Consider the following 12,030-nt stretch of genomic DNA (forward strand, 5'->3'; position numbering starts at 1 on the left):
GGGCTTTGGACTTAGTGGCCCAATTGAGAATCAATTGGGAGCCCAAACAACATGCCCCCCAGACCCGGTCCATTTAGAATTAAATGGGTGGGTTTCCAGCTGTCAGAAGTCCGAAAGTTCCCTCTCTTTTTTGAAAAGAGATGATTTGCATTGATGACAAGTGTTGGGAGTTGTACCGTGTCGTGGAGATCGTGGGTTGAGGAAGTTGATGCGCCCTTTTCTTTTCTATAAATACTGGGTGCTTTGCTCTTTTTGAACTTTTTATTCCTTCTTTCAAACCCATTCTCTCTCTAAATTCCGGCGATCGCAGTGCAATTTGCTTCTTCAGATCTACGAAATTCGGCCAACTTTAGACTTCGGGAACTTGTGTTGTTCGTTTTATCGGCGAATTCCGCTTCGGAAAAAGGTAATTTGTTTCTGAATTCTCCTTTTTTTCTTCGTTTTCCCTTCTACCCCTCAATCTCAACCCTAGACCGAGAATTCACGGCCATGGCAAAGAATAGGGGCAAGAGCAAGTTCGTCGTTGGTTCCTCTAGTGAGAGGGAGAACGTGCCTTCGGGAAGGTTACCGAAAACTTCGAGGGATCGGCCTTCGGAGAGGCCGGTGGAGAGGCGTTCGACTGGTTGGGATGCTTCAAAAGATGATGTTGTTGGCGGATCTAGCGTGTCTGAACGCGCAACTTCTGGTAAGAAAGCTGGTTCTTCGGGTGTGCGCCGCTCTTACCCTGAGTTTCCAGTTCATTGGACTGAAGCTGATCCGCAGGGCAAGTATGCCCCGATTCTGCATGAGACCACTAAGATCGATGGTCCCTTGGAAAAATCGGTCAGTGGTGACTGGTTGGTGGAGGCGAAGCTGGGGAACTACCATCGGAGAGCCGAAGAGTTATACGGAATCCAGCACGCCTTGGGGTACTGGTGCGAGCTTCCCGACCAGGAGCGTCCTCGGGTGACTCATCCGCCGAGGGGGTTCATCTCTGTGTATACTCATCATTTGGAGAACGGTCTCCGCTTTCCTTTGGATCCCTTCGTTTCCGAGCTCCTGGTGTCGTACAACATCAGTTTGGCCCAGCTTACCCCTAAATCTATGAGGCACATCATCGGATTTAGATGGGTGTGCGATTTTATTAACTTTCCATGCTCTGTTGCCGTGTTTCGGGATCTACACGATCTGTCTTTCAACCATGCTTCCAAGGGAGATGGGTATGGTTGGTGGACCATCATAAACAAAAGATCCCGAAGGAAGGGGGAGCCGAACTATATTACGGCCTACCCTTACCTCAGCTCTGATCATAATTGGAAGACGGAGTGGTTGTTTGTTCGTGTGCCGACAGATCCGAAGCATCCACATTTTTACCGCCCTCCGAAGTGGTTTGTGACTCCTGATCCTGATATGCGAAGCGTGGCTGCTCCGGATCGGAACCATCACCACTACGTGGATCTCCTCCAGTGGTTTTTGGCTCGGGAGGACAACTATAAACTGCCGTCCAACTGGCTCCCGAACCTCAACTATATCTTGCGGGAGGACATTCTTGCTGTTGCCGGTCTCAGTAGGATTTTTGACAGGGGTAGGTGTCTTTCGGCTGGGACCGTGCTTTAGTAAGTTTGTCCTCCTCCTTTTTGTCTCGTTTTATTGACTTTGCTTTGTGCTTTGTTTCTGCAGAGTACGGCTTTAGCTGCGTTGATCCTGTGGTCTTGGGCATTTCTTTGGATCTGAAGACCATTCACGACTCGGCCCCTGATTACAAGTTCGGGAAGGAGAATCCTCGTAATCCTCGCTTGAAGGATTACGTGCTGTCTCCGTCGGGTGTCGCTCGGATATCTGAAGTTCGAGCTGATCCGTGGGATTCTGCCTCTTCTCCCGAAGCTGTTCCAGTGAAAGTCGTGCTCCCTGAATTGAGGACGACCTCGGATCCGGTGAGTGTGACAACTCTCTCGAAGTCTTTTGTTTGTCTTTCTTTCTGGTTGGCCGTCGGCTAACGTCTTGGTCCTGGACCATCTTTTTAGGGTCCTGGGACTGACGCTGTGCCGCGTGCCGTTCCTTCGGTTTCATCTCCGGCTCGGATAGATATCTCTTTATCTAGGAACCGGGTACTTCGCGTTTTTTCTTTATTCCTTCCTTTGTCTTCTTTTACATTTATTGACCCTTGGTCTCCTCTGTTTAGGATCAGCGCAAGAGGAAGGGCAGCACTCTTTTGAGGCCTTCTGCGCATCCGAAGAAAGCGAAAGCTTCTCGGTCTTCGGAGAAGGTATTTGTTCTGACTTGGAGCCTTTGTGGTCCGTTCTCTCTTTTTCTGAAACTGACTTTTGAGCGTTTGCCCTGTAGGAAGAAGTTTCGGAAGTCATGCCTCCTCCCAAAAATCTCCTTCACTTCATGCCCTTGCCAGGGCAGAAGTTGAAGAGTGTGGTGGTTGCGGAACCGCCGCCCGTGGACCAACCGTTGGCCGAGGAAGATACCATCCCCTCTCCGCTGAAGCCGTCTGCTGCTTTGGGGATCGAGATCCAGGATATAACCAAGGTGATGGAGGCAATTGAAGCCGACCTTGTTCCTGGCTCGGATGTCCCTACTGTGGCCGAGCGGAAGGAAGAATCTGCTGACGTTTCTCTCGAAAGGGAGAGAAGTCCAGATAAGGAGATGGTGGATCTCACCGAGGCTCACATGGAGGTTCCCGAAGCTGAGAAGGAGGTCCCTTCTGCTGAGGAGGAGCAACCCGAGCAGGGTCTGACGAGGAAGAGGCGCCACTCGACCTTGGGCTCTACTTCGACCTCGGCCCTGGATAGACTGATCCACGCTGACCCTTGCTCGGATGTTCCGCTGAAACGGATCCCCGAGGAGGTAAGGGAGGCGATGGCTCGCTATGCTAGGGCTCCGGTTTTGGGGGAGAATCCCATGGCTCACGTGGGATCTTTGGTGGGTCCCGAAGCTGCACGGGAGAATCTTCTTCGGGCCAACCCGCAGTGGAGGGTTCCTGGAGCTGAGGAGAGGAACCCAGCTATGATGGCTCAGTATTATCTGAATGAGGTAAGTGTTGGAAATTTTGTTTTGAGTTCCGTTTTTGGTTTGTTGTTGTCTTCTTTCCTCATCTTTTCTTGTCTTTTCTTCTTTCCCAGGCTGTTTTCTGGTCCTCGTTCGCTTCCGAGTGTAGCTCGGTTGAGGAGAGGCAATTGAGGAGGTATCAGGAGGCTTATGCTCGTGATATCCCTGTCTTGGACCAGAAGGCTGGGCAGCTCATGGCCGAGATGGTGGACCTCAAGCTACTGTACCTTCAGTACAGTCGTGAGGCTAGGGAATCGGCTGAGCAGATCGGGGCCGAAGTTGGGAAGCTTACTTTCCGAGTCGAGGAGGATGCTGAAAAGATAGCTTCCTTCGACAAGGAGAGGAAAGAAATGGCTGCCAAGTTTGCGAGCGAACTTGAAGAAAAAGACAGTCTTCTCAAGGAGATGACTTCTAAATTTGAGGCGGCCATTAAGCAGAGCCAGGAAGCGGAGGCGAGGCTTCAGCAGTTTGTCAAGCATCGGGAGATTGTTCAGAACCAAGCTGACAAGGTGCCCGTTCTCCAGCTGAAGATCCGAGAGAAGGATGCTGCCATTCGGAAACTGGAGCAAGAGAGAGTTGACCTCTACACTGCTGATCAGTGTAGGGAGCAATACTGGAATGGCATCCTGGGCGCTCGGCGGATGTTCGCGAAGCATATGCCTCATTTCCCTTGGAATGAGAAGGTTCCGCTCTGGATGAGGGCCCAGGATCACTTGGTGGAGTGCCAGGCCGATCGAGACGAGGCCGAAGCTGAGCGCCAAGCTGCTCTTGCAGAGGCTCGGGCCCAGAAGGCGACTTCCGAAGGTGATACTACTGCTGGGGGTTCTTCGAAGGATGCTCCCCTGGGGGATGCTCCTGAGACTCCCAAGAGTTAGGGATTCGGGCAGTCGTCTTCTTCAGAGTCGGTCGGTTCCAGTTGAGGACTTCCGAACATGTGCTTGCCTTTCCCCCTTTTGCCTCGGCGCTGCGTTGTACTCATTTCTTTTTGCTTTCTTAGTACTTCGGTAGGCCGGTATTGTCTGTTGATGGCTGCCGATTTTAACTGTTTCATTTTGTTTTCAATTTTTGAGGTTTTCAATGTATTTGTACTTCCCCCAAATATTGAATAAAAAATGAATGTTTGTTACTTGGCTGCTTCTTTTCAACTTGTTCTTTCGCAATTTTAGGTCTTTAAATCCGTAGATTTCTCGAGCTCCTCTTTCTGTAGACTTGCTAAAAACCTTTTGATCTTGCGAGCTCTTTAAATCCGTAGATCTGCTAAGAGACTCTTTAGTTTTGCGAGTTCTTCAAATCCGTAGATCTGCTAAGAGACTCTTTGACTTTGTGAGTTCTTCAAATCCGTAGATCTGCTAAGAGACTCTTTAGTTTTGCGAGTTCTTCAAATCCGTAGATCTGCTAAGAGACTCTTTAGTTTTGCGAGTTCTTCAAATCCGTAGATCTGCTAAGAGACTCTTTAGTTTTGCGAGTTCTTCAAATCCGTAGATCTGCTAAGAGACTCTTTAGTTTCCAGACTCTTCAAATCCGTCGATCTGCTCAGAGGTTTGGATTGTTCTTCCGATCTCTTGTGGTTCGGAAACCTGGGCAAGAGATCGCTAGTCTGCCTCTTTAGTTATGCCTTCGGCGATCCGTGGATCTGAGCCGGAGTTTTATAACTTGATTCGAGCGACTGTTTGTTGCGAACAAATTTTATTAGGGTACCGCGAATCCGAGGATTCTGGACGATTCCCTGAAGTGTATGATTTGGTCATTTCTTGAATTTTATCAAGGAATGGGCAAAGTCAACCTGTTTTTAGTCTCGGATTGATCAGATCCGAGGCTGCATATATATATAAAGGGACAATAATTATAGAGATAAGTTTAATGAAACACATGGTGCCAATGGCTTTCCTCTTCTCATTAAACAACTTACTTGGTTTACAGACAGAGATCATACAAAATATTTCTTGAGAACATCGGTATTCCAATGGTTCTTCAGAATTGTTCCATCTAACTGTTTCAGCATATACGTGCCTGGCCTTTTTTCGGAATGGATGATGTATGGTCCTTCCCAAGTGGCTGAGAGTTTGCCATGGATCCGTCCTTTCTGAACCGAGGCGGCGTTTCTGAGTACTAGATCACCGACTTTTAGGGGTCTGGCGTTGACTCTTCGGTTGTAATGCTTGTTGACCCTCTGCAAATAGGCTGCGTTGAGTGTCCTTGCATCGTTCCGAGCTTCGTCCAGTAGATCGAGAGCTTCGGATAGAAGTTGATTGTTGCTTTCTCCTTGGAGCCCATCATACCTGTTGTATGCCTGGATCCTCAGGCTTTCTGTTCCGATTTCCACAGGGATTACAGCTTCGGATCCGTATACAAGGTGGAACGGTGTTTGTCCGGTAGCTTCTTTTTCAGTGGTCCGAAGGGACCATAGCGTTCCGGGTAGCTCCTCTAACCATTTGTTTTTGTCATCCTCGACTCTTTTCTTGAGTGCGTTGAGGATGAGTTTGTTAGCAGCTTCGGCTTGCCCGTTGCTTTGTGGGTGACAGACTGCTGAGTATGCTAGGTGTATGCCGAACTGTTTGCACCACTTTTGCAACGGGGTGTTGTCGAACTGTTTCCCGTGGTCGAAGACCATCAGTCTTGGTATGCCGAACCTTGTGATGATGTTCTGCCATATGAACTTGCGGACCTGAGGTTCGGTGATGGAGGAGACAGCTTCGGCTTCGATCCATTTGCTAAAATAGTCGACTCCTACAATCAACCACTTCTTCTGGTTCGTTGCTGAGGGGAAGGGACCAATGATGTCTAACCCCCACTGTGCGAATGGTAAGGGATACAGTGTTGATTGTAGGGTTTGAGCTGGTTGATGGATGGCTGGTGCGAACTTTTGGCATTTCTCGCATTTCCTTGCCATCTGCTTTGCCTCGGAGACCATAGTGGGCCACCAGTACCCAGCCCGAAGGGCTTTATGTGCTAATGTCCTACCTCCAATGTGGTTTCCGCATATCCCGAGGTGGATTTCCCTTAGGATGTAGTCAGCGTCTGTTGGACCCACACATTTTAGCAGCGGAGCAGAGAATGATTTCCTCATGAGCTCTCCTTCGGCGCTGATGATGAACCATCTGTTGAATCTTTTCAGTTTTCTCGCTTGCAGCTTATCTTCGGGGAGTTCTCCCCTTTCTTTGTATGCAACTACTGCGTCCATCCAGCTAGGTTCGGTACGTAAGCTGCATACTGTGGTGGGTAGCAAGTCGATGCTTCTCTCTTGGTGAACTTCCACGTGGACCGACCTGTTTAGGTCGATGAGTGTTGAGCTTGCGAGTTTTGACAGTGCGTCTGCTTGCGTGTTCTGTCCTCGGGGAATGAGGATGACTTCAAAGGATCTTAACTTTGACGTTAAGGATTTAATTTTTGCTAAATAGGCTGTCATGCTGGGCCATTTGGCCTCATACTCCCCTCGGATCTGGTTGGCTACAAGCTGGGAATCAGTTTTGAGGCGAACATGTTCGGCCTCCAGGGATAAACAAAGCTCTATCCCTGCGATTGCGGCCTCGTATTCGGCCTCGTTGTTGGTTGCTTTGAAGCCGAACTTCAATGCATACTCTATGCTTTTCCCCGTCGGGGGGATCAGTACAACTCCTGCCCCTGAGCCGTTTATTGTGGAAGATCCGTCAGTGAAGACCTCCCAAGTGCTTTTCGTATCATCCAACATTTCCTGGTATGAGCACTCGGCCAAGAAGTCTGCCAATGCTTGTGCTTTGATTGCTGTCCTCGGCTGATATTTGATGCCGAACTCTGATAGTTCGAAGGCCCAGGCAGCCAATCTTCCTGACCTCTCTATTTTGTCGAGTACTTTTTCGAGCGGTTGGTCAGTTAGCACTGTGATCTGGTGGGAGTCGAAGTATGGCCTCAGTTTTCGTGCAGCTACCACTACTGCATATGCGACTTTCTCGATGAGTGGGTACCGGGTTTCGGCCCCTGTGAGTGTTCGGCTGGTGAAGTAGATTGGCTGTTGCTTCTTTTCTTCTTCCCGAAGAAGCACTGCGCTGACGGTTCCAGGGCTAACTGCGACATATAGGTACAGGGTTTCCCCCTCCTTTGGTCTGGCCAGTGTCGGCAGTTGAGCTAGGTGGGCTCTGAGTTGCTGAAAAGCTTCTTTTTGCTCCTGTTCCCATATCAGTTCGGGATCCACTTTCCTCGGGACCCCTTTTTTCTTGACTGGTTCTGCTTCTCCCCCGGGGAGGTTCTTTGGTTTCAGTGCTTTGAAAAAGGGGGCTCCCTTATCCGAGGCCTTTGATATGAACCTTGTTAGTGCGGCTAACCTGCCGGTTAGCCTCTGCACATCTCTCTTGGTCTTCGGCTCGGGTAAATCCAATGCCGCTTGGACTTTGTCCGGGTTCGCATCAATTCCTCTTTCGCTCACCATGAATCCGAGGAACTTCCCTGACTTCACCCCGAAGACGCATTTTTTTGGGTTCAGCTTCATGCTGTATTTTCTCAGATTTCCGAAGGTCTCTGCCAAGTCTTTGACATGGTCTTCCTCCTTGATGGATTTTACGATGGAGTCATCCACGTAGACCTCCACATTCCTCCCTTTCTGGTCGGCGAAGACGTGGTCAACTAACCTCTGGTAGGTGGCTCCGGCATTTTTCAAGCCGAAAGGCATCATTTTGTAGTTGAACACTCCTGCGCTTGTGATGAACGCTGTCTTTGCCCTGTCATCGGGGTGCATGAATACTTGGTGGTAGCCTGAAAAGGCATCCATGAAGCTGAGCAGTGCATGGCCGCTGGTGGAGTCAACCAGTTGATCTATCCTTGGCAGGGGATAGCAGTCTTTGGGGCAGGCTCGGTTCAGATCTGTGAAATCTACGCACATTCGCCATGAGCCGTTCGCTTTCTTGACCATCACCACGTTGGCCAGCCACTTCGGATACATGCATGGTTCGATGAATCCGGCCTCTTGCAACTTTTTAACCTCCTCGGCGATGGCTTTGTTTTTCTCCGAGGAGTAATTTCTCTTTTTTTGCTTGATTGGCCGAGCTTCAGCGTTGACATCCAGCTTGTGACAAATCAGCTTCGGATTTATCCCTGGCATATCTGCTGCTGACCATGCAAAGATGTCTTTATGATCCCTGAGTAATCGGATCAAATCGATTCGGAGCCCCGAGCTTAGGCCCTTGCCTATTCGGACGCTCCTGTCTGAATCATCTTCGAGGAAGATATCCTCCATTTCTTGATCCGGTTCGGGGGATAGGGTTTCGGGGCGAGCATCAACTTCCGCGGGAGACAAGCTGCTCGTGCTTGCTCTTCTCCTTTTTGCCTCGCTTTCCTCTCCCGTAGCTCCTTTTTCCTCCTCGGGGCCGTCCCCTAGCTTGGGCTTTCGGACAGCAGTGTGGCAGGTTCTTCTCGCCACTTCTTGATCACCTCTGATTCGTTCGGCGAATCCTGCATCCGAGACGTATATCATCAGCTGGTGGTATGTGGAGGGGACTGCTTGCATCTTGTGAATCATGGTTCTCCCCATGATTACGTTGTATACGGAGTCGCAGTCCATCACCAAGAATTCGTCCCGAAGGGTTTTTGCTGCCTGGCCTTCGCCCACTGTGACTGGCAGGGTGATCTTTCCTCGAGGGATAGCTGCGGATCCGTTGAATCCGATCAGAGGATAACTGACTTTCGTCAGTGCTTCCTCTGGTTCTTCGAGGATCAGCTGCTCGAAGCAGTTTCTGAAGATGATGTTGACGGCACTTCCTCCGTCGACTAACACTCGATGTACGTTGTGATTGTTGAGGTCCATGGAAATGACCAAAGGATCGTCATGTTTGTACTGGACTCCGAAGCAATCATCAGCAGTGAAGGTCATGTTCGGGGGGTGTGGTTGGTTGTCTCCAACCGCGCTGAAGTTGACCCGATGGGAGAGGGCTCTTAGGTGTTTTTTGCTGGCCTGGCCAGACTTCTGTCCCCCGAACACCACTAGGATGTCATTTTTCTTGTGCCCTGTTGCTTCGTAGACCCTTTTCTGGGGTTGCTCGTGTTGTTTGCCGCTTGCGGCCTTTTCTTTTTCCTCCCTTCGGTCTAACAAGTACTGTTTCAGGTAGCCTCGGCGAACGAGGTCTTCAATGTTATCTTTCAGCGAGTTGCACTCTTCGGTATGGTGACCGAAGTCATCATGGAACTCGCACCACTTGTTCTTGTTTCTCCGAGCTGGGTTGGACTTGAGCTTCCCCGGTAGTTTCCACTTTTCATCATTTCTGTTGAGGCTAAATATCTCTTTTCGGGGCAGAGTTAGTGGAGTGTAGTTGGTGTATTTGGGTTGAAGTTCACCCCTTCTCCCGTCTTTCTTCGGGCTCATCTCTCTAGCTCCTACTTTCTCTTTCCCTTTCCTTGAGCCGCCCTCGGGCCTGCTCTGGTTATTCTTTGTGTCTCTCGGATCTGACGATCCCTTCAATTTTGCAGCGGCCTTGTTGAACTCTTCGGTTCTGATGAACGCATCGGCCATTTGGAGCACGTCAGCTATTTTGGAGGGGTTCTTCATTGAGAGTTCGTCACGGAACTTCCCTTCCTGGAGCGCGTGCTTCAAGGCGAAGATGGCCACGTCTGGCTGCAAGTTTGGTATGTTTGTTGATTCTTTCATGAATCTGGCCATGAATTCTCTCAGACTTTCGTCTCTTTCTTGTTGGATTGAGGTCAGTTCTGCTGTGGTTCGCTCGGGGCGATTGTTGCTCACGAACTGTGTGCAGAATCTCTTTTTCAGCTTTTTCCAGCTCTTGATCGATCCCTTCGGCAGCGATCTAAACCACTCTCCCGCCACTCCGGTTAGCGTGGTTGGGAAGTATTTACACCAACATGCTTCGGAGTAGGGACTCAAGAACATTTGCTGTTCGTATGAGATGACATGATCCCTCGGATCTGTGATTCCGCTGTAGGTTAGGTGCGCTGGCAGTCTTACTTTCGGTATTTCTTCCATGATCAGCTCGTCCGAGAAAGGGGATGACGTAGGAGTCATGATTCTTTTCCCGAGTCTAGCCCTGATGCCTTCGTTTGCCGAGGTTCTGTGATTAGAACGCTCGGGCGTACGATGGGGGCTAGGGGTTCGATCATGCCTCCTGTCTCTTCTTCTTTCTCGGCTACTGACCTCGGGTCGTTCGCCAGACCTGCTCGACTCACCTACCCCGAGTCTCGTATGGATCGAAGGTCTTAACCTTGAATGGACCGAGGGTCTCAACCTGCTGAGCACCGAGCTTCGGATCCGAGTGTTACGGGTAGTTGATTCGCTTTGGAGAGCTGTTGGAGTAGGCGATGGTCTCGCAAACCAATCTGGTTGCTGTTGTGCCCTTTTTTGGGTGTCCCACGTGCTTTCCATCCACCTCGACGTCAAGTGTGTACCTGTCAAGGGAAGGAGTTCTCGTTCGGGTCTGGACACTTCCACACTGGGTGGCTCGTTCAGCCTTCGCCTGGTCCTCCTCTCTTCTCTGCGGTCATTTGCCAGCCCTTGCTGCTTCTCATTGAAGAGGAAGTTTTGCATGATGGTCATGGCCGCAGTGAGCTCTTCCCTAGTTGGAATCGGAGGTCCTGCATTTGTGGCGGTCGTAGCTCTGCTTGGCTGTGACCTCGCCATCGATTGAGGGTGCCCCTCTTGGTCAGATTCTGAATCTGACCGCACCATCATATCGTCGTCTTTGTTGTTAACAACATCGTTCACCATTTTCGCGGAAAGAGGTGATTGATGTCTTTCAAAGGCTTTGAAGTGTTCTTCCCCACAGACGGCGCCAAATTGTTCCGGTGTTGTAAAGATGGAAACAATGGGCTTCGAATGAAGGCCCTTTTGTATGTGTTGAAGATCTTGCTTGTTTGAATGAGTGGAGTCCGAATTCACCTGCACAATAGCAAAGTTACTAGCCTCGGGGGTGTTTCCGAGGAAAGCCCCTCCGATGCCTAAGTAAGAATGATGCTCGGATTCTAGAGAGAAGTTCTCTAGAAGAGTAGTCTTAAGGCGGTAAATTGGACGTACCTTGAGGTGTGAGCCTTGGCGGCCTATTTATAGTGTTTGCATAATAAATGCCCATAGGTCATTTATTGCTTTTGGGCCTTGGGCCTTGATGGATGGCTGACTAGCCATTGGTGGGTTTGATGCTGTTTGTTTAGAGCCATTGGGCTTTGGACTTAGTGGCCCAATTGAGAATCAATTGGGAGCCCAAACAATTAATATAGCAAAGATTTCTATTAATTAATTGCCTAGCCATTGTCTATTACTCCCCCGTTCTTAATATTAGTCTCATTTTGACTTTTTAGTCTGCATTAACTCAATGTTTAAACGTATATATCTCCAAATACATACGTTAAAGAAATATAAAAATTTGATATTGTTAAACTATACACTGAGACGAACAAAATAAGATTACATGAATATATTTTTAAATACGTATTAGAAAGAAATAAGGAGATTCTCTTCAATGTAAATAGTGACAAGATTACAAAAGAGGATAAGTTTGGATAAGTTTCATAAAACTTTCTCTCTCTAAACTTTCTCTCCGCATTCTCTCTAAACCCAAAAACCAAAACCCTAAAATCTCTTCTGCTCACTGGCGGCAGCCTGACCCTGCCACCTTCTTTGGGTCGCCGGTGAGCCGCAAAATTAGGGATAAAGTCAGTTTGTTAGTGGTAAAGTGAGCTGCGAAGATTTCAACCTCGATTTGGAGCTAGGGTTTCGGTTTTAGGCCGCTGCCAAATTAAGGTAGGAAGCCTTCTTTGCGTTTTCGTGTGCGGTGGTTTCAAGCCCCGCCCATCATCGAAGAAGTGAAAGAGGAGCCAAGCTACTGCTTCTACCTCCTTTTCGTTCGAAGCTCTTCTTGGTGATTGTTTTGTTTTTCGGTTTGGCGTAGATTACTCGGCCTTGGGTGTTTCATTTTTGAGAGTTAAGACATTTTGGACATGATTTTCGAATTGTAGGTAAGGTGGTGAGATGGACATGATGAGCGAGTAAATAATTAGTCATGACTCTATAAACAAAATACTAGTAGT

The sequence above is a fragment of the Spinacia oleracea genome, chromosome 6 (genome assembly GCF_020520425.1).
Source record: "Spinacia oleracea cultivar Varoflay chromosome 6, BTI_SOV_V1, whole genome shotgun sequence".
NCBI lineage: Eukaryota > Viridiplantae > Streptophyta > Magnoliopsida > Caryophyllales > Amaranthaceae > Spinacia > Spinacia oleracea.